Here is a 22,965-nt window from a genome sequence, read left to right on the forward strand (position 1 = left end):
GCTGATATGGCTGTACAAATGGAAGGTTATATGATTCTTAATTTTGGATAGTGGCTGAAGTTACTCTTTTATACATCTAAGCCTTCTTATTGGTTGAATATCAAGCAAAGTTATCTTTTCTCACAGAAATCTCTCAGGGATTTATCAGGCATAAAAAGAATCAAAAGTATTTTCCACTGTGTTATAGTCAAAACAGGAAGATCCTTTTTATTAGGCAGCATATGGTCAGCTATGCTGCAAAAACAAATAAATCCTGCAACCCCACTGGCTTAATAACAATAACAGAAAAGAGGATGATCATATCTTTCTGAGGCAACACCTAGTGTGTCTTGGGCATTTCTCCTGGGTCTCTATTCACACAGTGAATTCTAAGTCCTGGGCTGCTTCCACAACTTCTTGCATTGCCACAGAAGGGGAAGAAAGGGCTGGATCCCATGATGAAATGCTTTTAATAGTCAGGCCACAAAAAGGTTTATCACTTCCACTCTTTTCCATTATTCAGAATCCAGTTCATGGCCCCGACCCAACTGCAAGGGAGGCTGTGACATGTGGAGGAACCCATGGATGTCTTGGTGGCCCTGTGTCTATCTCACCTTTCTTAAAGTTAGCATTGGCTAATGAATACACAGGGGAGTCTTGTAGTCATAGAAGAGACTAGACTACTTTGCTGTTGCTACAATGACCTGTAAGCCTGTGGCCAGGATTAGGAACTTGCATATTTGTGGGGGCAGAACAAGATTCCCAAAAGGACTTACCCACCAGCTGCAGACCTGCTGTGTGGGTCCATTGTGATTCTAATTCTGAAAAGCGGTGTGTCTGCTCCCTGATTTATTCTGGGTAACACGTAAGTAATTTAACCATATGTCCAGGCTAACTGCTGCCATAATCTTAGTAGCTATGATATAGTTGGGATAGTATTACCTTTTAGCCTTCTAATGCTGAGGCTAATAGCTTTGGTCAGGCATTTTGCTATTGATTAGAACATGTTATTAAAATCCTTGAATCATTGTGTGAAAAGAAAAACTTGTTAAATGCAATCATATATATCTTACACCCTAACATCTGGCATTTTCATACTTTGAATTCATCATAAATTGCTGACATTAGTTACTACCTTCAACCTCTCTCAATTTTAAAGTGATTCAATGGTAACTTCTACAGTTACAGAAGATATCTCAGCATTGAGATTACTGAGATTTAAATTAATTAAATAAGGAGGCCATGAGACTGGTATTGCTCTACACCATGGCAGCATATGTAAGCAAACTAAAATCTAAGCCTGTAAATGCCTCAAAATTGAACCCTAAGGGCAACCAATCGCAAACAGCCAAGTAGACTTTAAGCTATAGCCAGTCAATGGTTTTTCCTTACTTTGCTTCTGCCTTTACTCCATAAAAATCTGTCCTGTAGGTGGAGTACTCATAAACACTTCTGGTTTGGTGCTACTCAGTTGAAATCGACTTTTGCTCAAAAAAACTTAAAAATTTTAATATGTCGCAGTTTAGCCTTTAACAGATTCCAATGTTATATTTTATGACTTTGAGGCCTACTTTTGAACAGAATGGGCATGTATAGGAAGCAATTGTTACCTTAAAATAACACTCTGCATTTTAGTTAATTTTAAATACATTTTCCAGATGGACAGCCAACTGTTTTCATCAGTGTTTGGAACTTCCCAGCAGTTAAATGCTGGTGTATAAAGGTTACCTTTTCGTTTTATCTTCAACAATGCAGTCTGTTCTTAGACCGAGTCCATTCTCTCTATTTGTGAGCTTGATGATTTGAATTCACCAATCCTAAACTCCATCTGTTTGTTGCCTGAAAGCAGTTGAACAGATTTCAATAAATTTAGAAACTGTAAATAAATAGTTGAATAAGCCTGAATGATGGGTAAGATTTAAACATTGAGGATGGTCAGCCATTACATTTATAAGACTTTGAGATGTCTCATCCTTCACAAGGTCAGATAAGAATTTCCTACTTCCTCACAGTCCAAATGGTGACATCATTTCCTTTCAAACTTTGCAGAATAAAGTAAATTCAGACTAAATTTAAACTGCCATATCTGTCCCCTCTGGTTTCCCTAGGCTTCTGAAATTAGTCATCTCTACATTCCTTTTGCATTTCCATTAATTTTCCTATAGAAGACACAAACAACAAAGAGAAAAACGATAACAGAACATATAAAACATTTGTGTATTATCTCATTCCTAAAGAATTTGAATATATTCTAACAGCAGAACTTACAGTGCTTTAAAGGCTATTGAAACCCCAGCAATTCTGGGGAACACATGCTGATATAAAATAAAAAGGAATATATGACAAAAACCTGACGTAACAAGAGCTACCTTTTTTTCCTAACCATTATTTACTGCAAGTATATTATATTTCAAGCCTTGCTAAGCAGTTTCCATATGGTATCCTATTAATATTTGCAAAGAATTCATGAGTTATCTTTTCTGTCCTCGTTTAACAGATGAGAAGAGCAAGTCTGGAAAAGGTTAAGTACTTGCCAAAATCACAAGGCTGGTAAATAGAGAAGCTGGGATTCAAACACAAGTCTCTCTCTTCTCATCTTTTGATTTCTTTTGTTTGTTTTTTATTGAAGGGGTTGGGCAGTGCCAGTGAAAGAAGATGCATCTTTCTTCAAGTTCTTTGCTACTTCCAGAAAGTCTGTGTTGATTAGGCAAAAGAAGATGCTCAAGCTTTTGTTTCATAGATGTCTTTGATATTCCTATTTCAGATGATTCTTTTAAATGGACGGCTAGGGCACACATGCTAACTTCATTCTTATACACACAGTACTCAGAGATAGATACAGGCATCTGAACATGATTAGAATCCTTTTTTCTCTGTATTTCTACCATGAAATAGGAATTTAAAATACATTTCAGGTCCTGTTTGTTTTCATATTGCTAAACTTCCGGTACCTTTCACTGATTACCTTTTTTAAAAATTAAATAAACTTTATTGAGATGTAATTGACATACATTTAAATGAACCCATTATAAGTGTACAATTCAATGAGTTTGGGTAAATATGTACACACGTGTAACCACAAGCACAGTAAAGATAGAAATTTCCATCATTCCAGAAAGTAGGAAGGCCTACCTGTTTATAGTCCATCCTATGATCACATATTTGGCTTGTGACGATTGATCTTCTTTATGTGACTATAGAGGAGATCTGCATATTATAGAAGTTCAAATAATGGAATCATACAGTACATACTCTTTGTACTCCTTTTTTTCTTCTCAGAATAATGTTTTTGAGACACAACCTTTTAAAAACTGAAGTACAGTTGATTTACAATATTAGTTTCAGGTGTACAGCATAGTGATTAAATATTTTTGCATATTATACTCCATTATAAGTTATTGCAAGATAATGGCTATAATTCCCTGTGCTGTACAATATACCCTTGTTGCTTATCTATTTTATACCTAGTAGTTTGTATCTTTTAATCCCATTACCCTAATTTGTCCTTCCCCTCCTCCCTCTCCCCTTTGGTGACCATAAGTTTGTTGTCTATATCTGTGAGTCTGCTTCTGTTTTGCATACATTCATTTGTATTATTTTCTAGATTCCACATATAAGTAATAGCATATAGTATTTGTCTTTCTCTGACTTATTTCATTAAGCATAATATTCTCTAGGTCTATCCACGTTGCTGCAATTGGCAGCATTTCATTCTTTTTATGGTTGAGTAACATTCCATTCTCTCTCTCTCTCTCTCTCTATATATATATACACATATATATCTCATTCCATTCTCTCTCTCTATATATATATATCTCACATCTTCTTTATCCATTCATCAAAACACTCCCTTTTTTTTTTTTTTAAACATCTTTATTGAAGTATAATTGCCTTACAATGGTGTGTTAGCTTCTGCTTTATAACAAAGTGAATCAGTTATACATATACAATATGTTCCCATTTCTCTTCCCTCTTGCATCTCCCTCCCTCCCACCCTCCCCATCCCACCCCTCTAGGTGGTCACAAAGCACCGAGCTGATCTCCCTGTGCTATGCGGCTGCTTCCCACTAGCTATCTATTTTACATTTGGTAGTGTATATATGTCCATGACACTCTCTTACCCTGTCACATCTCACCCCACCCCCTCCCCATATCCTCAAGTCCATTCTCTAGTAGGTCTGTGTCTTTATTCCCGTCTTGCCACTAGGTTCTTCATGGCCTTTTTTTTTTTTTTCCTTAGATTCCATATATATGTGTTAGCATACTGTATTTGTTTTTCTCTTTCTGACGTACTTCACTCTGTATGACAGACTCTAACTCCATCCACCTCATTACAAATAACTCCATTTCATTTCTTTTTATGGCTGAGTAATATTCCATTGTATATATGTGCCACTTCTTCTTTATCCATTCATCTGTCGATGGACATTTAGGTTGCTTCCATGTCCTGGCTATTGTAAATAGAGCTGCAATGAACATTGTGGTACATGACACTTTTTGACCTATGGTTTTCTCAGGGTATATGCCCAGTAGTGGGATTGCTGGGTCGTATGGTAGTTCTATTTGTAGTTTTTTAAGGAACCTCCATACTGTTCTCCATAGTGACTGTATCAATTTACATTCCCACCAACAGTGCAAGAGTGTTCCCTTTCCTCCACACCCTCTCCAGCATTTATTGTTTCTAGATTTTTTGATGATGGCCATTCTGACCGGTGTGAGATGATATCTCATTGTAGTTTTGATTTGCATTTCTCTAATGATTAATGCTGTTGAGCATTCTTTCATGTGTCTGTAGGCCATCTGTATATCTTCTTTGGAGAAATGTCTATTTAGGTCTTCTGCCCATTTTTGGATTGGGTTGTTCGTTTTTTTGTTATTGAGCTGCATGAGCTGCTTGTAAATCTTGGAGATTAATCCTTTGTCAGTTGCTTCATTGGCAAATATTTTCTCCCATTCTGAGGGTTGTCTTTTGGTCTTGTTTATGGTTTCCTTTGCTGTGCAAAAGCTTTTAAGTTTCATTAGGTCCCATTTGTTTATTTGTGTTCTTATTTCCATTTCTCTGGGAGCTGGGTCAAAAAGAATCTTGCTGTGATGTATGTCATAGAGTGTTCTGCCTATGTTTTCCTCTAAGAGTTTGATAGTGTCTGCCCTTACACTTAGGTCTTTAATCCATTTTGAGTTTATTTTTGTGCATGGTGTCAGGGAGTGTTCTAATTTCATACTTTTACATGTACCTGTCCAATTTTCCCAGCACCACTTATTGAAGAGGCTGTCTTTTCTCCACTGTATATGCTTGCCTCCTTTATCAAAGATAAGGTGACCATATGTGTGTGGGTTTATCTCTGGGCTTTCTATCCTGTTCCATTGATCTATATTTCTGTTTTTGTGCCAGTACCAAACTGTCTTGATTACTGAAGCTTTGTAATATAGTCTGAAGTCAGGGAGCCTGACTCCCCCAGCTCCATTTTTCGTTCTCAAGATTGCTTTGGCTATTCGGGGTCTTTTGTGTTTCCATACAAATTGTGAAATTTTTTGTTCTAGTTCTGTGAAAAATGCCAGTGGTAGTTTGATAGGAATTGCATTGAATCTGTAGATTGCTTTGGGTAGTAGAGTCATTTTCACAATGTTGATTCTTCCAATCCAGGAACATGGTATATCTCTCCATCTATTTGTATCATCTTTAATTTCTTTCATCAGTGTCTTATAATTTTCTGCATACAGGTCTTTTGTCTCCTTAGGTAGGTTTATTCCTAGATATCTTATTCTTTTTGTTGCAATGGTAAACGGGAGTGTTTTCTTAATTTCACTTTCAGATTTTTCGTCATTAGTGTATAGAAATGCAAGAGATTTCTGTGCATTAATTTTGTATCCTGCTACTTTACCAAATTCATTGATTAGCTCTAGGAGTTTTCTGGTAGCATCTTTAGGATTCTCTATGTATAGTATCATGTCATCTGCAAATAGTGACAGCTTTACTTCTTCTTTTCCGATTTGGATTCCTTTTATTTCTTTGTCTTCTCTGATTGCTGTGGCTAACACTTCCAAAACTATGTTGAATAATAGTGGTGAGAGTGGGCAACCTTGTCTTGTTCCTGATCTTAGTGGAAATGGTTTCAGTTTTTCACCATTGAGGACAATGTTGGCTGTGGGTTTGTCATATATGGCCTTTATTATGTTGAGGAAAGTTCCCTCTATGCCTACTTTCTGCAGGGCTTTTATCATAAATGGGTGTTGAATTTTGTCGAAAGCTTTCTCTGCATCTATTGAGATGATCATATGGTTTTTCTCCTTCAATTTGTTAATATGGTGTATCACATTGATTGATTTGCGTATATTGAAGAATCCTTGCATTCCTGGGATAAACCCCACTTGATCATGGTGTATGATCCTTTTAATGTGCTGTTGGATTCTGTTTGCGAGTATTTTGTTGAGGATTTTTGCATCTATGTTCATCAGTGATATTGGCCTGTAGTTTTCTTTCTTTGTGACATCTTTGTCTGGTTTTGGTATCAGGGTGATGGTGGCCTCGTAGAATGAGTTTGGGAGTGTTCCTCCCTCTGCAATATTTTGGAAGAGTTTGAGAAGGATAGGTGTTAGCTCTTCTCTAAATGTTTGATAGAATTCACCTGTGAAGCCATCTGGTCCTGGGCTTTTGTTTGTTGGAAGGTTTTTAATCACAGTTTCAATTTCAGTGCTTGTGATTGGTCTGTTCATATTTTCTATTTCTTCCTGGTTCAGTCTCGGCAGGTTGTGCATTTCTAAGAATCTGTCCATTTCTTCCAGGTTGTCCATTTTATCGGCATAGAGTTGCTTGTAGTAATCTCTCATGATCTTTTGTATTTCTGCAGTGTCAGTGGTTACTTCTCCTTTTTCATTTCTAATTCTATTGATTTGAGTCTTCTCCCTTTTTCTCTTGATGAGTCTGGCTAATGGTTTATCAATTTTGTTTATCTTCTCAAAGAACCAGCTTTTAGTTTCATTGATTTTTGCTATTGTTTCCTTCATTTCTTTTTCATTTATTTCTGACCTGATCTTTATAATTTCTTTCCTTCTGCTGGCTTTGGGGTTTTTTTGTTCTTCTTTCTCTAATTGCTTTAGGTGCAAGGTTAGGTTGTTTATTCGAGATGTTTCCTGTTTCTTGAGGTAGGCTTGTATTGCTATAAACTTCCCTCTTAGCACTGCTTTTGCTGCGTCCCATAGGTTTTGGGTCGTTGTATCTCCATTGTCATTTGTTTCTAGGTATTTTTTGATTTCCCCTTTGATTTCTTCAGTGATCACTTCGTTATTAAGTAGTGTATTGTGTAGCCTCCATGTGTTTGTATTTTTTACAGATCTTTTCCTGTAATTGATATCTAGTCTCATAGCGTTGTGGTCGGAAAAGATACTTGATACCATTTCAATTTTCTTAAATTTACCAAGGCTTGATTTGTGACCCAAGATATGATCTATCCTGGAGAATGTTCCATGAGCACTTGAGAAAAATGTGTATTCTGTTGTTTTTGGGTGGAATGTCCTATAAATATCAATTAAGTCCATCTTGTTTAATGTATCATTTAAAGCTTGTGTTTCCTTATTTATTTTCATTTTGGATGATCTGTCCATTGGTGAAAGTGGGGTGTTAAAGTCCCCTACTATGATTGTGTTGCTGTCGATTTCCCCTTTTATGGCTGTTAGTATTTGCCTTATGTATTGAGGTGCTCCTATGTTGGGTGCATAAATATTTACAATTGTTATACCTTCCTCTTGGATCGATCCCTTGATCATTATATAGTGTCCTTCTTTGTCTCTTGTAATAGTCTTTATTTTAAAGTCTATTTTGTCTGATAGGAGAATTGCTACTCCAGCTTTCTTTTGATTTCCATTTGCATGGAATATCTTTTTCCATCCCCTCACTTTCAGTCTGTATGTGTCTCTAGGTCTGAAGTGGGTCTCTTGTAGACAGCATATATATGGGTCTTGTTTTTGTATCCATTCAGCCAGCCTGTGTCTTTTGGTGGGAGCATTTAATCCATTTACATTCAAGGTAATTATCGATATGTATGTTCCCATTCCCATTTTCTTAAATGTTTTGGGTTTGTTATTGTAGGTGTTTTCCTTCTCTTGTGTTTCTTGCCTAGAGAAGTTCCTTTAGCATTTGTTGTAAAGCTGGTTTGGTGGTGCTGAACTCTCTCAGCTTTTGCTTGTCTGTAAAGGTTTTAATTTCTCCATCACATATGAATGAGATCTTTGCTGGGTAGAGTAATCTTGGTTGTAGGTTCTTCTCCTTCATCACTTTAAGTATATCCTGCCACTCCCTTCTGGCTTGCAGAGTTTCTGCTGAAAGATCAGATGTTAACCTTATGGGGATTCCCTTGTGTGTTATTTGTTTTTTTTCCCTTGCTGCCTTTAATATGTTTTCCTTATATTTAATTTTTGACAGTTTGATTAATATGTGTCTTGGCGTGTTTCTCCTTGGGTTTATCCTGTATGGGACTCTCTGTGCTTCCAGGACTTGATTAACTATTTCCTTTCCCATATTAGGGAAGTTTTCAACAATAATCTCTTCAAATATTTTCTCAGTCCCTTTCTTTTTCTCTTCTTCTTCTGGGACCCCTATAATTCGAATGTTGGTGCGTTTAATGTTGTCCCAGAGGTCTCTGAGACTGTCCTCAGTTCTTTTCATTCTTTTTTCTTTATCCTGCTCTGCAGTAGTTATTTCCACCATTTTATCTTCCAGGTCACTTATCCTTTCTTCTGCCTCAGTTATTCTGCTATTGATCCCATCTAGAGTATTTTTAATTTCATTTATTGTGTTTTTCATCATTGCTTGGTTCCTCTTTAGTTCTTCTACGTCCTTGTTAAATGTTTCTTGCATTTTGTCTATTCTATTTCCAAGATTTTGGATCATCCTTACTATCATTATTCTGAATTCTTTTTCAGGTAGACTACCTATTTCCTCTTCATTTGTTAAGTCTAGTGTGTTTTGACCCTGCTCCTTCATCTGCTGTGTGTTTTTCTGTCGTCTCATTTTGCTTATCTCACTGTGTTTGGGGTCTCCTTTTCACAAGCTGCAGGTTCGTAGTTCCCATTGTTTTTGGTATCTGTCCCCAGTGGCTAAGGTTGGTTCAGTGGGTTGTGTAGGCTTCCTGGTGGAGGGAACTAGTGCCTGAGCTCTGGTGGATGAGGCTGGATCTTGTCTTTCTGGTGGGCACGTCCACGTCTGGTGGTGTATTTTGGGGTGTCTGTGGCCTTATTATGATTTTAGGCAGCCTCTCTGCTAATGGATGGGGCTGTGTTCCTGTCTTGCTAGTTGTTTGGCATAGGGTGTTCAGCACTGTAGCTTACTGGTCATTGAGTGATGCTGGGTCTTGATGTTGAGATGGAGATCTCTGAGAGATTTTTGCCGTTTGGTATTACGTGGAGCTGGGAGGTCTCTTGTGGACCAGTGTCCTGAAGTTGGCTCTCCCACCTCCGAGGTACGGCCCTGATGCCTGGCTGAAGCACCAAGAGCCTTTCGTCCACACGGCTCAGAGTGAAAGGGAGAAAAAATAGAAAGAAAGAAAGAAAGAAAGAAAGAAAGAAAGAAAGAGGCTATAATATAGTGAAGTAAAATAAAGCTATTATAAAGCAAAGCTATACAGACAAAATCTCCCCCAGAAGCATATACATATACACTCACAAAAAAAAAGGAAAAGGGGAAAAATTAATATATCCTGCTCCCAAAGTCCACCTCCTGAATTTGGGATGATTCGTTGTCTATTCAGGTATTCAACAGATGCAGGCACATCAAGTTGTTTGTGGAGTTTTAATCCGCTGCTTCTGAGGCTGCTGGGAGAGATTTCCCCTCCTCGTCTCTGTTCGCACAGCTCCTGGGGATCAGCTTTGGATTTGGACCCGCCTCTGCGGGTAGGTCGCCTGAGGGCGTCTGTTCCCCGCCCAGACAGGACGGGGTTAAAGGAGCAGCTGCTTCGGGGGCTCTGGCTCACCCAGGCCGCGGGGAGGGAGGGGTACGGAGGAGGCGGGGCGAGCCTGCGGCGTCAGAGGCCGGCGTGACGTTGCACCAGCCTGAGGTGCGCAGTGCGTTCTCCCGGGGAAGTTGTCCCTGGATCACAGGACGCTGGCAGTGGCGGGCTGCACAGGCTCCCGGGAGGGGCGGTGTGGAGAGTGACCTGTGCTCGCACACAGGCTTCTTGGAGGCGGCAGCAGCAGCCCCAGCGTCTCACGCCCGTCTCTGGGGTCCGCGCTGATAGCCGTGGCTCGCGCCAGTCTCTGGAGTTCGTTTAGGCGGCGCTCTGAATCCCCTCTCCTGGCGCGCCGCGAAACAAAGAGGCAAGAAAAAGTCTCTTGCCTCTTCGGCAGCTGCAGACTTTTTCCCGGTCTCCCTCCCAGCCAGCTGTGGTGCGCTAACCCCTTCAGGCTGTGTTCACGCCGCCAACCCCAGTCCTCTCCCTGCGATCCGACCGAAGCCCGAGCCTCCGCTCCCAGCCCCGCCCGCCCCGGCGGGTGAGCAGACAAGCCTCTCGGGCTGGTGAGCGCTGCTCGGCGCCGAGCCTCTGTGCGGGAGTCTCTCCGTTTTTCCCTCTGCGCCCCTGTTGCTGTGGGATCCGCGCTGTTAGCCGCGGCTCGCGCCCGTCTCTGAAGTTCGTTTAGGCGGCGCTCTGAATCCCCTCTCCTCGCGCACCAGGAAACAGGGAAGAAAAAGTCTCTTGCCTCTTCAGCAGCTGCAGACTTTTTCCCGGACTCCTTCCCGGCTAGCTGAAAACACTCCCTTGTTGATGCATGTGTCAGTCATTGGTTCTTTTGATAGGAGGGTGTTATTTATTGTATAGATATAAACACAATTTGTTCATCTATTCACGTGTTGATGGCTATTGAGGTGGATTTTGGTTTGGGACTATTATGAATAAACCTATGATGAACATTTTGAATATATATTTTTTTGTTAATATACGCTTTTGTTTCTCTTGGGTAAATATCTCAGAGTAGAATTACTGGTTAATATGATAAAGGTATGTCTAACTTATAGGAAACTAATCAACTGTTTGCCAAAGTGGCATATTCTTACCAGCAACTCTCATACATTCCTATATGGAGCTCCATTTGTTCATGAATCTGACCAACTTTTGGTACTGCCAGTGTTTTAAAATTTTGGCCATCCCAGGTGCGCAGTAGTTTTTATTTGCATTTCCTGCTGACTAATGATTTGAAGCACATTTTCAGGTGCTTATATTACTTTTTTTCTGATGTTCCCTTTAAATATTTTCTCCATTTGGAAAATTGGATTGTGTCTTCATATTGTTGAGTTATAAGAGTATGGTATATATTCTCGATACAAATCATTTTTCAGATATATGTATTGCAAATATATTATTGTAGACTATCATTTTATTAGTATCTTTTGAAGAACAAATTTTTAAAATTTTGATGTTCAATTTATCAATGTGTCCTTTTACGGCTTGTGTTTTTTCTATTCTATCTAGAAATCTTAGCAAATCTGAAAGTCAAGATTTTTTCCATGCTTTCTTCTAAAGTTCTAAAGTTTTAAGTTCTCACATTTAAGCCTATAGTCATTTTAAGTTAATTTTTATGTATGGTATGAGGTAATGGACAGGCTTTATCTCCATATAAATAATCAGTTTTTGAGCAGTTTTTCTTGAAAAAACTATCTTTTCCCATTGAATTACCTTGGCTCCCGAAAGTCAATTCACCATATGTGCATGGGTCTATTTTCAGACCCTGAATACTTTCCCATTGATCTATTTGTTTATCCTTATGTCTTACTTTGACTTTATAGTAGATCTTGAAAGTAAGTTATATGATTCCTCCATTTTTTTCTTCTCTTCCAAACTGTTTTAGCTATTCTGTAATTTTTGCATTTCCAAATACATTTTTGAATCAAATCACTTTCTTAAAAAAATCCTGCTGAAAATTTGTTTGGGATTGAGTTGAACCTATAGATCAATTTGGGGGAGAATAAACAACTTGAGTCTTTCAATCCATGAACATGTAATTTCTACCCATTTATTTTAGTCCTCTTTAATTTTTCTCAGCAAAGTTTTACAGTTTTAAAGGAACAAAAGTTAAACATATTTTGTTAGATTTATTCCCAGGTATTTACTTTTTGATGCTATCCTAAATGGTATTTTTAAAATTCAATTTTCAATTGTTTTAGTATACAATTTATTTTTGTATCTTGTTTCCTGAAACTCTATTCAACTTATTATTAGTTCTCAAAGTTTTTCTCTAGATTTTTTAAGAATTTTCTCTGTATATGATTATGATACCTATGAATAAAAACACTTTTATTCTTTCTTTCCCTATCTGTATGCCTTTTTTTCCTTTTCTAGCCTTATTGAGCTAGCTTGGAACTCTAGTATAAAGCTGAATAGTAGTGGTGAGAGCAAACCTCCTTACCTTGTTTTTGTCTTTCACGGGAAATAGTTTAGTTTTTACCATTGAATATTATCTTAGCTATAGGTTTTTCATAGATAACTCCACCACATTAAAAGATGAGAATAGGTGTTAAAATTTGTTAAATAATTTTGCTACATCTATTGATAGAGTCACATGGTTTTTCTCCCTATTTTCTTAACATGATAAACTATATTGATTGATTTTAGAATGCTATACAAATCTGCCAATGCTCGAATAAGCCCCACCTTATCATGATGTATTTTTTTTATGTATTGCTATATTTGATATGCTAATATTTTGTTAAGGAATTTTGCATCTATATTCATGAAGGTCTTCAGTTTTCTTATAATATCTTTGTCTAGTTTTGGTATCAGGATAATAAAATAAGTTGAAAATGTTCTTACATCTTCTGTTTAGAACAGGTCTTGGCATAGAAATACTATTTATTTCTTAAATGTTTGATAGACTTCACCAGTGAGGACGCCTCTACTTTTTTATTAGAAGTTTTTAAACGAAAATTCCAATTGTTTTAATAGACCTATTGCTATTCAGATTTTCCATTTCTTCTTGTGCTGTTGGTAATTTGTGTTTTTCCAAAAAATGTCCATTGTATTTAAGTTGTCTAATATATAGCCATATGACGGTTCTTAGTATTCTCTTATTATTTTTAAAATATCTATAAAATACCTCCAGTTCTGGTGGAATATAGTCTAAGTTTATTTCTCACTCAAGTAAGAGTTGCTAGAGGTCATATTAACCCTCAAGGGCTCCCAAGCATATACTGAGCCAGTGATCTAGGCTGTTAGATCTTGTGTTTCTGCAATCTCCATGCACGGTTTCCATATCCACTGCTAAATGAAGATAGAGCTAGAATGTCTTGCAGGGTTTTTCCGTGTCTCAGTTTGTAAGTGAAGCATGTCATTTTCCTTCACAGCCTTTGGCCAGAAATAGTTGCTTGGCTCTATCCAGGTGCAAGAGATCTAGGTGAGATAGTCTTCATTATGCCCAGTAAGGAGAGAACTCGATATTGATGGCCACTAATTATGTCTACCACAATGTGTATCTGTCACCATATTTTACTTCTCTCCAATACTGAACAGGGTGCTTCTGACCATATCACATGTCTATAATCCCTCCAACTGTTCAAAGGGCTTTCATATCCATTATCTTAATATGTTTCTTAACCAATCTGTGAGTTATGCAGAGCAGGTTGTTTTAACCATCTTACCTTGGGTAGGTATGGTGAGGCCAAACACAGATCAAGAGAAAGAAAACAGAAACATACAGTTTTGCTATACCCACAGTTCTCTGGAGAGAACACAGCATGCCACTCGGGGATGCATTGGGGTTGGTAAAGAAGCAGAGGGAGGAACGCTGTGGGCAAGCACCTTTATTAGGGGTTTCTGCAGGAAAGAAAGAGCAAGGCAGGGCCAGCAGATTTAGGATTGGCTAATTTGGATAATTTTAGTAGGCTTTGGGCCATAAGGGCTGTCAAAAATTGTCTGTTATCTGGCCCTGGGATGATTAGAGACCTGAAGTATGAGAGTTTGATAAGGGAGGTAGTTGGAAGTGTGGACTTATTTGGTTGCTCAAGAAGGGGAACTGACTGACCTCTAGCCAGCTCCTCAAAACTGGGTCAAGATAGTGCTTAAAAGCTAATTTACAGAGGTATTATTTATTGTCCCCATTTTACATTTAGGGAACTGAGTCACATTAGGGTTAGATCATTTACCCAAGCTCATCTAATTATTACCTAGAAGGCCCTAGGGTTAGAACACAAAAATCTGATTCACTGATGGATGTGCTTCCAGTTCAGTACCTTACACATAAGGGAGGTTTAATAAATGCTTCTGTGAATCACACTACCCAGTCAGAGGCCTGGGTTTCCCACTCTGTGGCCTCATTTAGAGGTGTGGCTCTTCCTCTTCTCATACAAGACCATAATGTGTTAGTGTGCCAGAGCAGGTGCTGGACCCAGAGGAAGTGCCTTCTCACTCCAGTTCTCAATGAAGGCAGTCTTTCCATCTGCTTTCATTACAGGGATTACAGACACATAATATGGTTTGAAGAGGCAGCACATAAGAAAAAGACAGCAGATACGGAGGCCAAGGTGGCAGCCTTCCAGGGGATGGCAATAATTAAAGCTGGTGCATGAAGCTTTTCCCAGACTAGATTTCCCTAGCACAAAGGTTAGCCTAAAACTTCAATGCCATCCTTTTAAAGGGTACATGCATAGATAGAACCATCACATTCAACGATGCCTAAGAGTATCAAGAACTAAATGGTGCTCCCCATCACCCATTTTCCAAGCAATGCTGTTCAAGGCAAGCCTGCGGACTGCTGAATTCAGCTTTCTGGGGAACAGCAAATTACCAGGAGTTAGCATGTTGTGGTGTGTAGGCCATGTGAATACCAAGACCTATTTGCAAACACTATAGAAAAGCTAAATTGAGTTAATTTCAATTTCTTGAATTGAAACACTGAATTAAAAAACAATTTAAATGTATCGCTCTTTTAGAAGAATATCAATGCTTTAAAATTAATTTCATTTTTTAAATGTACCATTAACTCAATAAAGCCTTTTGGGCTTTTTAAGCTAATTGTCTTTGAACTCATTTTAAATTCAAAAGTCTTTATAATTTTGATAATATTTTAAAAACTATCCTCACTATAGCAGTTCATATTATAAACTTAAAAGGATACAGAAAAAAACTAATGAGGCCCTTGTGCAAGAATGATACACATATTTTTGGACCATTTGTATTATTTTTGTAGAACAGTAGGAGTTATCCCACTTTGTTTAATGAAATCATATGTGTGTGTGTATCTATATGTATATATGGAGAGAGTAAAAATTTCTAAATTCATGGAAAAAATTCCAAAGACTCTACACTAGAATGTTATCTCTAGGGAATAGACAACATGAGGATTTTTCTATAATTTTTATACTTTTATTATTTTACCTTGATTAGTGCTAGCAAGTTGTTACAATTTCTATAACTGACAAAACATATAATTTAAAACATATTTTAAGCTCCAAAGCCAACAATTTGTTTGAATGTGATCAGTTCATTTTGCCCACATGGGAACAGGATTTAAGGCTCTTCATAACAGTTTGGCCACATATTATGAACATTTTCCATGCCATAAGTCTTCCACAACAACAATATTTTAAATAGTTTCATAATATCCCACTTTATAAATGTATAATCACTCACTGTCAAGTTTCAAATTTCAATGGGGACACGTGTTCATTGAGAATAATACAGAAGTGAAGTTGGAAAGTAAATGGATTCTCTTCTCACTTTCCACTCCTTTAGAGGAACACATTTTTAAAAGTTTAACATATGTTTTTCTAGGCCTTTTACTATTTACATACAAATTCAAACAGTATAAGAGAGTATCCAATGAAAAGAAAAAAATTCTTTCCCTGTCCCACACCTTCTTTTAACTGTTCTATTTTTAATGCTTCTAATAGTAATTCAGATATGATTTACCAACTTAAAATAGTTTGTTGATTTGCTTAGTGTATGAGACATACCTGTCACTTACACGACTTCCTTTTCCTTTCAACTGTCAATCGTCTTGTTTTAGTTTTAAGTCTATTGTTTTATTTTCTAGTTGTGAAATTATATTAAAATATCTATTTCTTGACCCATCTACATACAATTACATTTTCCTTGCTCCTTGAGGGCTAGGGCTGGTCAAGGGTTAGGGACCTGGATTCCACATGTTTTGCATGGCATCTGCACAAATGTACCAGGATTCTAGCTCATTCGATGGCCCAACTCTTCCTTCTAGAGCAGCTCTAGATCCTAGTCTCACAGACAGCAGACTCTGCATTCTGACTGGTAAAAAACCCACAGAGAAAGGATAGGTAGGGAAAATGTGTAGCCAGCATTCCTGGTTTGTCTTCTTCCACTGTCTTGAATCCATTAGGACCCAGATCTGACTTCTTTGCATGTATGGGTACAAGGCCCACGGAGGCTTTAAGACAGTGACTAGGGCTTCCCTGGTGGCACAGTGGTTGAGAATCTGCCTGCCAATGCAGGGGACATGGGTTCGAGCCCTGGTCTGGGAAGATCCCACATGCCGCGGAGCAACTAGGCCCGTGAGCCACAATTACTGAGCCTGCGCATCTGGAGCCTGTGCTCCGCAACAAGAGAGGCCACGATAGTGAGAGGCCCGCGCACCGCGATGAAGAGTGGCCCCCGCTTGCCACAACTAGAGAAAGCCCTCGCACAGAAACGAAGACCCAACACAGCCATAAATAAATAAATAAATAAATATTAAAAAAAAAAAAAGACAGTGACTAAAGAATGGATTTATCCTTTTCTTTAGACGCACTCATGAGCAAGAAGGAGGATGAGGTCAGATCTGTCACCAAATGCTCTTCAATATTCCCCAAATTAATAACTGTCTCCAAAAGGGTAAGGTTACCAAGCAAAGGGCTGGGATTTTCTGGAAATAGTTTTTCAGAGAAGCATCATTTCAGTGGCTTGATCTGTCAGCCTGGGATCACGCACAGGTTGACAGATTTTTCAGACAGAATGGTGTTCCAATACTCCCGCTAGTTCTGGGCAGGAAGGCAGGGGGGATTTGGGGAAACAGCAACTATTGTGATGGAGAAAGAGCTGTCCTGCTCGCCCTTTTAGAAATAATCCTCATATCTGTACAGCACTTCTCAATCCATTCTCAAATCCATCCTTCGGTGGATTACACAGGAGGTTCACATCAGTCAGACCTAACCCACCCATTCTTCAGCCAGCACAAGCAAGGTTAGGATCACTTACACTGCTTGTTTAATCATCAAGGATTTCCCCCACCTTGTTTCCACTGTGTTCCAGTTCTGCCGTTTCTTAACTGTAGCTAATTTCCCACTATTGGCTCCACGCCTGCTTTTCGGCAAAATCCTTGGAGATTTTTATGATTGCATTTCCTCTCTCTTACAGTTGTTTTACCATCTAATTGCCTGCCTCTTCCTTTTTTTGAAATGACTCATCTATATCAAGTCTTTCCAAGGCATTCTACTTGGTGTGCATAAAAAAACAACTCTCTTTTCATGTTCGTCTTCCATTGGCTTATGTGACATTTAATTAAACTACATCATTACAAGAGCATATATACAGGCATAAATGGTTGGGGTACAATCACAGCCGACATGGCTGAGCATCCCACTCAATTGGTGGAAGTGACAGTGTTAATATATATCAGAAATTAGCCAACTAGCAGAGAGCCTTCAGCATGCCGTGCCATCAGTCAGTATGATTTACCAAAGACATGGAAAGGATTCATTAAATAGTTGGTTAAGGGAGAGCAGTTCAGAGAGCTTGCACTTCCATGAATTCTACAAAGATTAGTCATGAGAGCTCTTTCTGCATCACAGAGGGCACTGCTCTAGCTGGTATCCCTGGGACCTGAGTCTTGATTAGCCTGGATGTGTCTAGCACCTCGGCAGACCCATTTTGGACGTGGGAGGCTGGGAGGATGTGGGGATGGTTCAGACTCCCCTGAAATTGTCTTCCAAATTTCAGAGTTCAATGAAATTGAACTAAATCAGGATTACTAAATTGTGAGCTGAGCATAGCTCCAATGATATCTATTGTGGTGGGTAGAGTAGTGCCTCCCCCTAAGATGTCAATATCCTAATCCTTAGAATTTGTGAATAAATTAGGTTACATGGCAAAGGGAGACTAAGCTTGCAGATGAAATTAATGTTGCTCATCACCGTACCTTAAAATAGGGAGATTATCCTGGCAGGCCCAATGCAATAAGAAGGGTCCTTACAAGTGAGAGAGAGTGAGCTGGAGGGAGATGTGACCCTGGAGAAGCTCGGAATAGTTCAGTGTCAGGAGGATTCAACCTACCGTTGTTGGCTCTGAAGATGGAAAGGGCCACAAGTGAAGGACTGTGAGTACCCTCTAGAAGCCGGGAAAGGCAAGAAAAACAAATTCTCCCCATAAAGGAATGTAGCCCTGCCAACACCTTGATTTTAGCGTCCTGAGACATGCCTCAGACTTCTGACCTCCAGAACTGTAAGATAATAGGGTTGTGTTTTTTAAGCCATTGAGTTTGTCATAATTTGTTATAGCAGCATAGGCAACTAGTACATCTACCTTCTTATTTCTGCGACATCTTCTGCTTTCCTAATAAAGGAAATTACATTTATAGGATTTATTTAATGTAAGCTCTGAATTTTACAACCCCTTCCTACTCCCCACTGTGTTTAAAAGTAATTTTAAAGCTGCTGCTTGTGACTAGAGGAATGTAAAATAAAGGGCCAAACCTCTTTAAAGCATTTCAAACATTTTGTTGTAACTATCCAAGGAAAGCTTTGAAACAGCAGTTCTCTCGTGGATGGAAAAAGAGCAAGGAGCATGACGTGCTCTGTGACGTGCCATGATTGATAAGCCCAGGTCCTGGGTGAGCAAGTGTCAGGCCTTGTTTAGAGATGGGAAGGCCTCTCAGGGCAGCTGGCGGCATTCCCTGCTGTGCTCAGCTGGACTGGTCCCCAGAGTGACCTTGCAAACACCAGTCACCGCCAAGTTTATCTTGGTCGGTGTTGTCTATCAGCACAGAACCTCTTCCATTTAGACGGTAAGACCCCAGGGAGTTGCAAGAAGAAGCAACGCCAAAGAGAACGCACAATGTTAAGTCACTGGGGCTTTGCACAAACCACCAGAGGAACCAGAAGGAGGGAGCAAAACATCCCGTGACAGGTACAAGGCCTGTTGTGATGGGAAGATAGAGGACTGTGAAGAAGTGCAACTTTCCCCAACTCAAAATCCAACATAAAGATAAGATACATGTGCAGACAAATAACTTAACCAGTGGTGGTGATTAAATCCTGAGTGAGCGCCCAGGTGGTCCATGTTTTGGAGTCAAAGAAAGGACTTTCACCCTCAGCTCGGGTGTGTGTGTGTAGGGGGCCCAGTCGTAAGGAAGGAGATAAGCAGAAGAGGAAGATGCTCAGAGTTCTGGACGGGTGTCAGAGTGTCAGCACATACACTTGCTCAGGTGACCCCTGGTTGACCAAGAGGAATGATGCGGGAGATTCTGTTATGGGACTTGTCCTGAGTGAGGAGTTTGGGTAAGCAGGCTCTCAGCAAATTGTAGCAGTTCTCTAATTTTGAACTAAGAAAATATACTTGGTCTCATTAATAGAGATTCTCTGAGGTTCATGAGAATAGGGGTGACATATATCAGCATTTCTGAAATATTAAGAATTTAGAGATGGGAGAGAAGGTTGCCCAGGATGGATGTGTGGCTTGGGACAAGGCATCTCACCTGAGACTTGATTTTTCTTGTATAACATGGGGTCAAGGGGTTTCCCCTGTAACCTCAGACTTAAGAATAAAGTGAGATATACATAGACTATTTGGTAACTTTGAAGTACTTTGCTTAAGTTATGATTAATATTTTCATTGCTGTAAATAGATTGACTTTAATTCATACCAATTTATCAGAATTACCAAAGTTTATAACAATTTTTCTGCCAAGGTATTTTATGGTCAAAGAACGAATTGGTTCCTTTTTGACCCTGTGACCTTCTTTAGTTGCTATCTCATATCTATTCTCCTTCTCTTGACCAAATCCCATGTTTCCACTTTCTCACCACCCCATTCACTCATCTGTCCCCATCACACTGGTTTATATATCCCCGTTGGTTTATCGAAATTACTTTGGACAAGGTCACTAATGATCTTCTAATTGTCAGATTCTATAATAATAGTAACAATATTAATGATGGGGATAGCTAATGTTTATTGAGCTTTCATTATGTCAGGCATGTTTCTAAGTGATTTACATGTATTAACTAACTTAACTTTATCCTGTGAAGTAGGTAATATTATCAATCAGATCAAGAAGGAAACTGTGGCACAGAGAGGTGTCCCTTGCCTAGGTCAGAGTTTGCAAGCAGCAGAGACAAGACACAAACCTAGGCAATCATACTCCACTGCCACACTTGCAACCATCATGCTCTGCTACCTCTTACATTTAGATAGTGAGACCTTCTAGATGTGAATATTGCTTTCAGTGACAATCCTTGGTTGGGAATGGGGGATTGAAAAGCAGAGTGGGTGTGGGTGTATTAAAACAGTGGAGCTGCATTTAAGTCTCGGGATGCTCCTGTTCTTGGTATTGAGAGGTCTACAGATGAGCCAAGGTTGGCAGCCTTTCTGAGAGTTCTTGGTCTGGGGCTGTGACTGGGCAAGTGCGGAAGGGCAGGCTGAAGAGGCTGTAATGGGGGGCCAAGGAGAGCCTCACTGGGCATTTGGATGAGTCACCAGCAGGGAGGAGCAGGCAGGGTCAGCAGGGTAGTTCATGGGAAACCAGGGGGACTTCCAAAACCTCTTTGTGGCACCCTGGTGGCTTCAGGATCTGTGGTTTCCTAGAGCATGAGTGTCCCTGTCTTCAGGCTTCATGATGATGATAAACAACTTACGTTCCTTGGTGGTCCTCACATCTTCAGGACTTGGGTTAAAATGGCAAACTGGCACTTCTAATAGAGCAGACAGTATCCTCCTGTACCCTTGTTAACTTCCTCTTTGCCTCCCTAGGGGTACAGTGAAGCTGGACAGAAAAAGCAGAGCCCATTGCAGTCTGCCCGTGTACGTGTCTGCATCCTACAGAGATGTGAGAGAAAAGGAAGGAAGAGACATTTTGAAATGCTATTTTGAGGGAAAAGCCTCAAAAATGAAATAGAGCTTTAATCAACTAGAATACAGATGTGTTAGCTTGCCTGTTCTGGGATAAGTTATTTTTTCAGATGTACATAAAGCAATTTAGCCACTCATAAATTTGATGAGTCAAGACATAATCCCTTAAAAAGCAATGTTGGGTAATTTGCCTGTTATTTTATGGAAACCATTTAGTAACCACATAATGTAAGTGAGAGTCGACAGTGTAAATATACCTCACACTCCCAATCAATGGGGAGTCACTGAGAGGATTCAGGGAGCACCCTGGGGCAACTTCACGTACCATGTCTGTGAGTGTACAAATCTGTGTGCGTGTGCACGTGGATGTGAATGTAGGCATGGATGAAGGCCGCTTTGTTTGTGTAAAGACATTTTATTTTGTCAATAGAATGAAAATAATTTGACATGGCAATTCTGACTCTCCATGACTGGGAAAATGTTGGTTTTTGTCTCCAGAATAAAGTACCTCGGGTCTGGAAATCTTACAGCTAATTAAATAATTTTTTCAAATGGACACCAAACAGGACAGTGTCTATTTTGGGAGCCCAATTTCTTCCATGAATTTCCTACCTCCTCCCAAAACCCATACCCCTGTTGGACACATGACTGAGATGCTCCGCTAGTCCTATGGAAGTCCCCCCAATGTCTGTTCTCTGGGCAGAGGATCAAATTACCTACCATGATCCCTTCTCACTCTCTTCCTCTTAAGAATAGAACATTACCCCCACCCTGAGATTTAGCTGGGAACATGTACACATCTACAGAGATAAAGGTTGATTACTCAGCCTCCTTATGGTCTAGCTGTGGCATGTGATTAAATTTTGACCAAGAAAGTGATAATAGAAGTGATATAGGTAAACTTCTGGACTGAGTTTTCTAATGAAGCTATGTGTATTTCTCTCTTTCTTTCCCCCTCCCCTCTGACTAGGAAATGGTAATTGAAGCTGCTCCCTTGGACCCAGAGATGGAAGCTTCAGATTGAGGATGGCAGAGCTGCTCAAACTTCCTGAACTGTTGGATGAGACAGAAATGAACTTCTCTTTTATTTAAGCCTCTGGATTTTGGGTCTCTTTGTTATACCAACTTTCCTGTAACCTAACTAAAAGATCTATATGCAGGGCCAATTTGTGCCCTAAAATATTCTGGTTGACATCTCCCCCCAAAGCCTAGATCTACTCCCTGAAGACTAGAGAGAGCTGCATGAGAGCAGAGCTCAAGACATTGTGGTTTGTTTAAACTATGACTCCTTGGAAAGTTAAGAAATGGAGTTCATTGCAGTAGCTGGGAGAACATCACCAAGAAATTCACCATTAAATGTTTTGTTGTTGCTGATTGTGTAACTTCTTATTTTGAAATAATTTCAAAATTATACAAAACTTACAGATAGGTTGCAAGAGTAGTGCAGGAACATTTGCAAACCCCCTTTTTGGATTTACCAACTGTTGTGTCCATTTTACTTTCTCATTCTCTATTGTGTGTGTGTCTACTAATATATTCTTTTTTTCTGAATTACTTGAGAGTGAAGAGACTGTCTTTATGATTTTTTACTTCTTGGAAAAACATAGCCCAGTTATTTGTAGAATGTTCCTCAAACATGAGTAGATTTAGGTTGTATATTTTGAGCAGGAATGTCATAGAAGTGATGCTGTGCCTTCTCAGTGCCTCATATCAGAAGTCAAGTGATGCCCATTTGTCACTTTGATCATCAGGTAAAGGTATTATCCACCAGGTTTTTCCATTGTAAGGTTACTCTTCTCTGTTTATTTAGTAAATAATGTGTGGGCAGATACTTTGGGGCCATGTAAATATCCTGTTACTCATCACACTTTTACTACCAGTTTTAACATCCACTGTTACATTTTATATACTAGGAATTTTTAACAAAGACTTA

General features: G+C 39.3%; 1 long non-coding RNA gene across 1 annotated transcript in view; it reads left to right on the forward strand.

Moving 5' to 3' along the window:
• Positions 1-22,434, forward strand: part of LOC132377156 (uncharacterized) — an 82,826-nt gene extending 60,392 nt beyond the window's left edge. Inside the window, exon 3 of the long non-coding RNA XR_009506545.1 lies at positions 22,003-22,434. This is a non-coding gene — a long non-coding RNA (uncharacterized LOC132377156). The remainder of the gene's footprint in view (positions 1-22,002) is intronic.
• The last annotated feature ends 531 nt before the right edge of the window (positions 22,435-22,965 follow it).

The sequence above is a fragment of the Balaenoptera ricei genome, chromosome 13 (assembly GCF_028023285.1).
Source record: "Balaenoptera ricei isolate mBalRic1 chromosome 13, mBalRic1.hap2, whole genome shotgun sequence".
Taxonomy (NCBI): domain Eukaryota; kingdom Metazoa; phylum Chordata; class Mammalia; order Artiodactyla; family Balaenopteridae; genus Balaenoptera; species Balaenoptera ricei.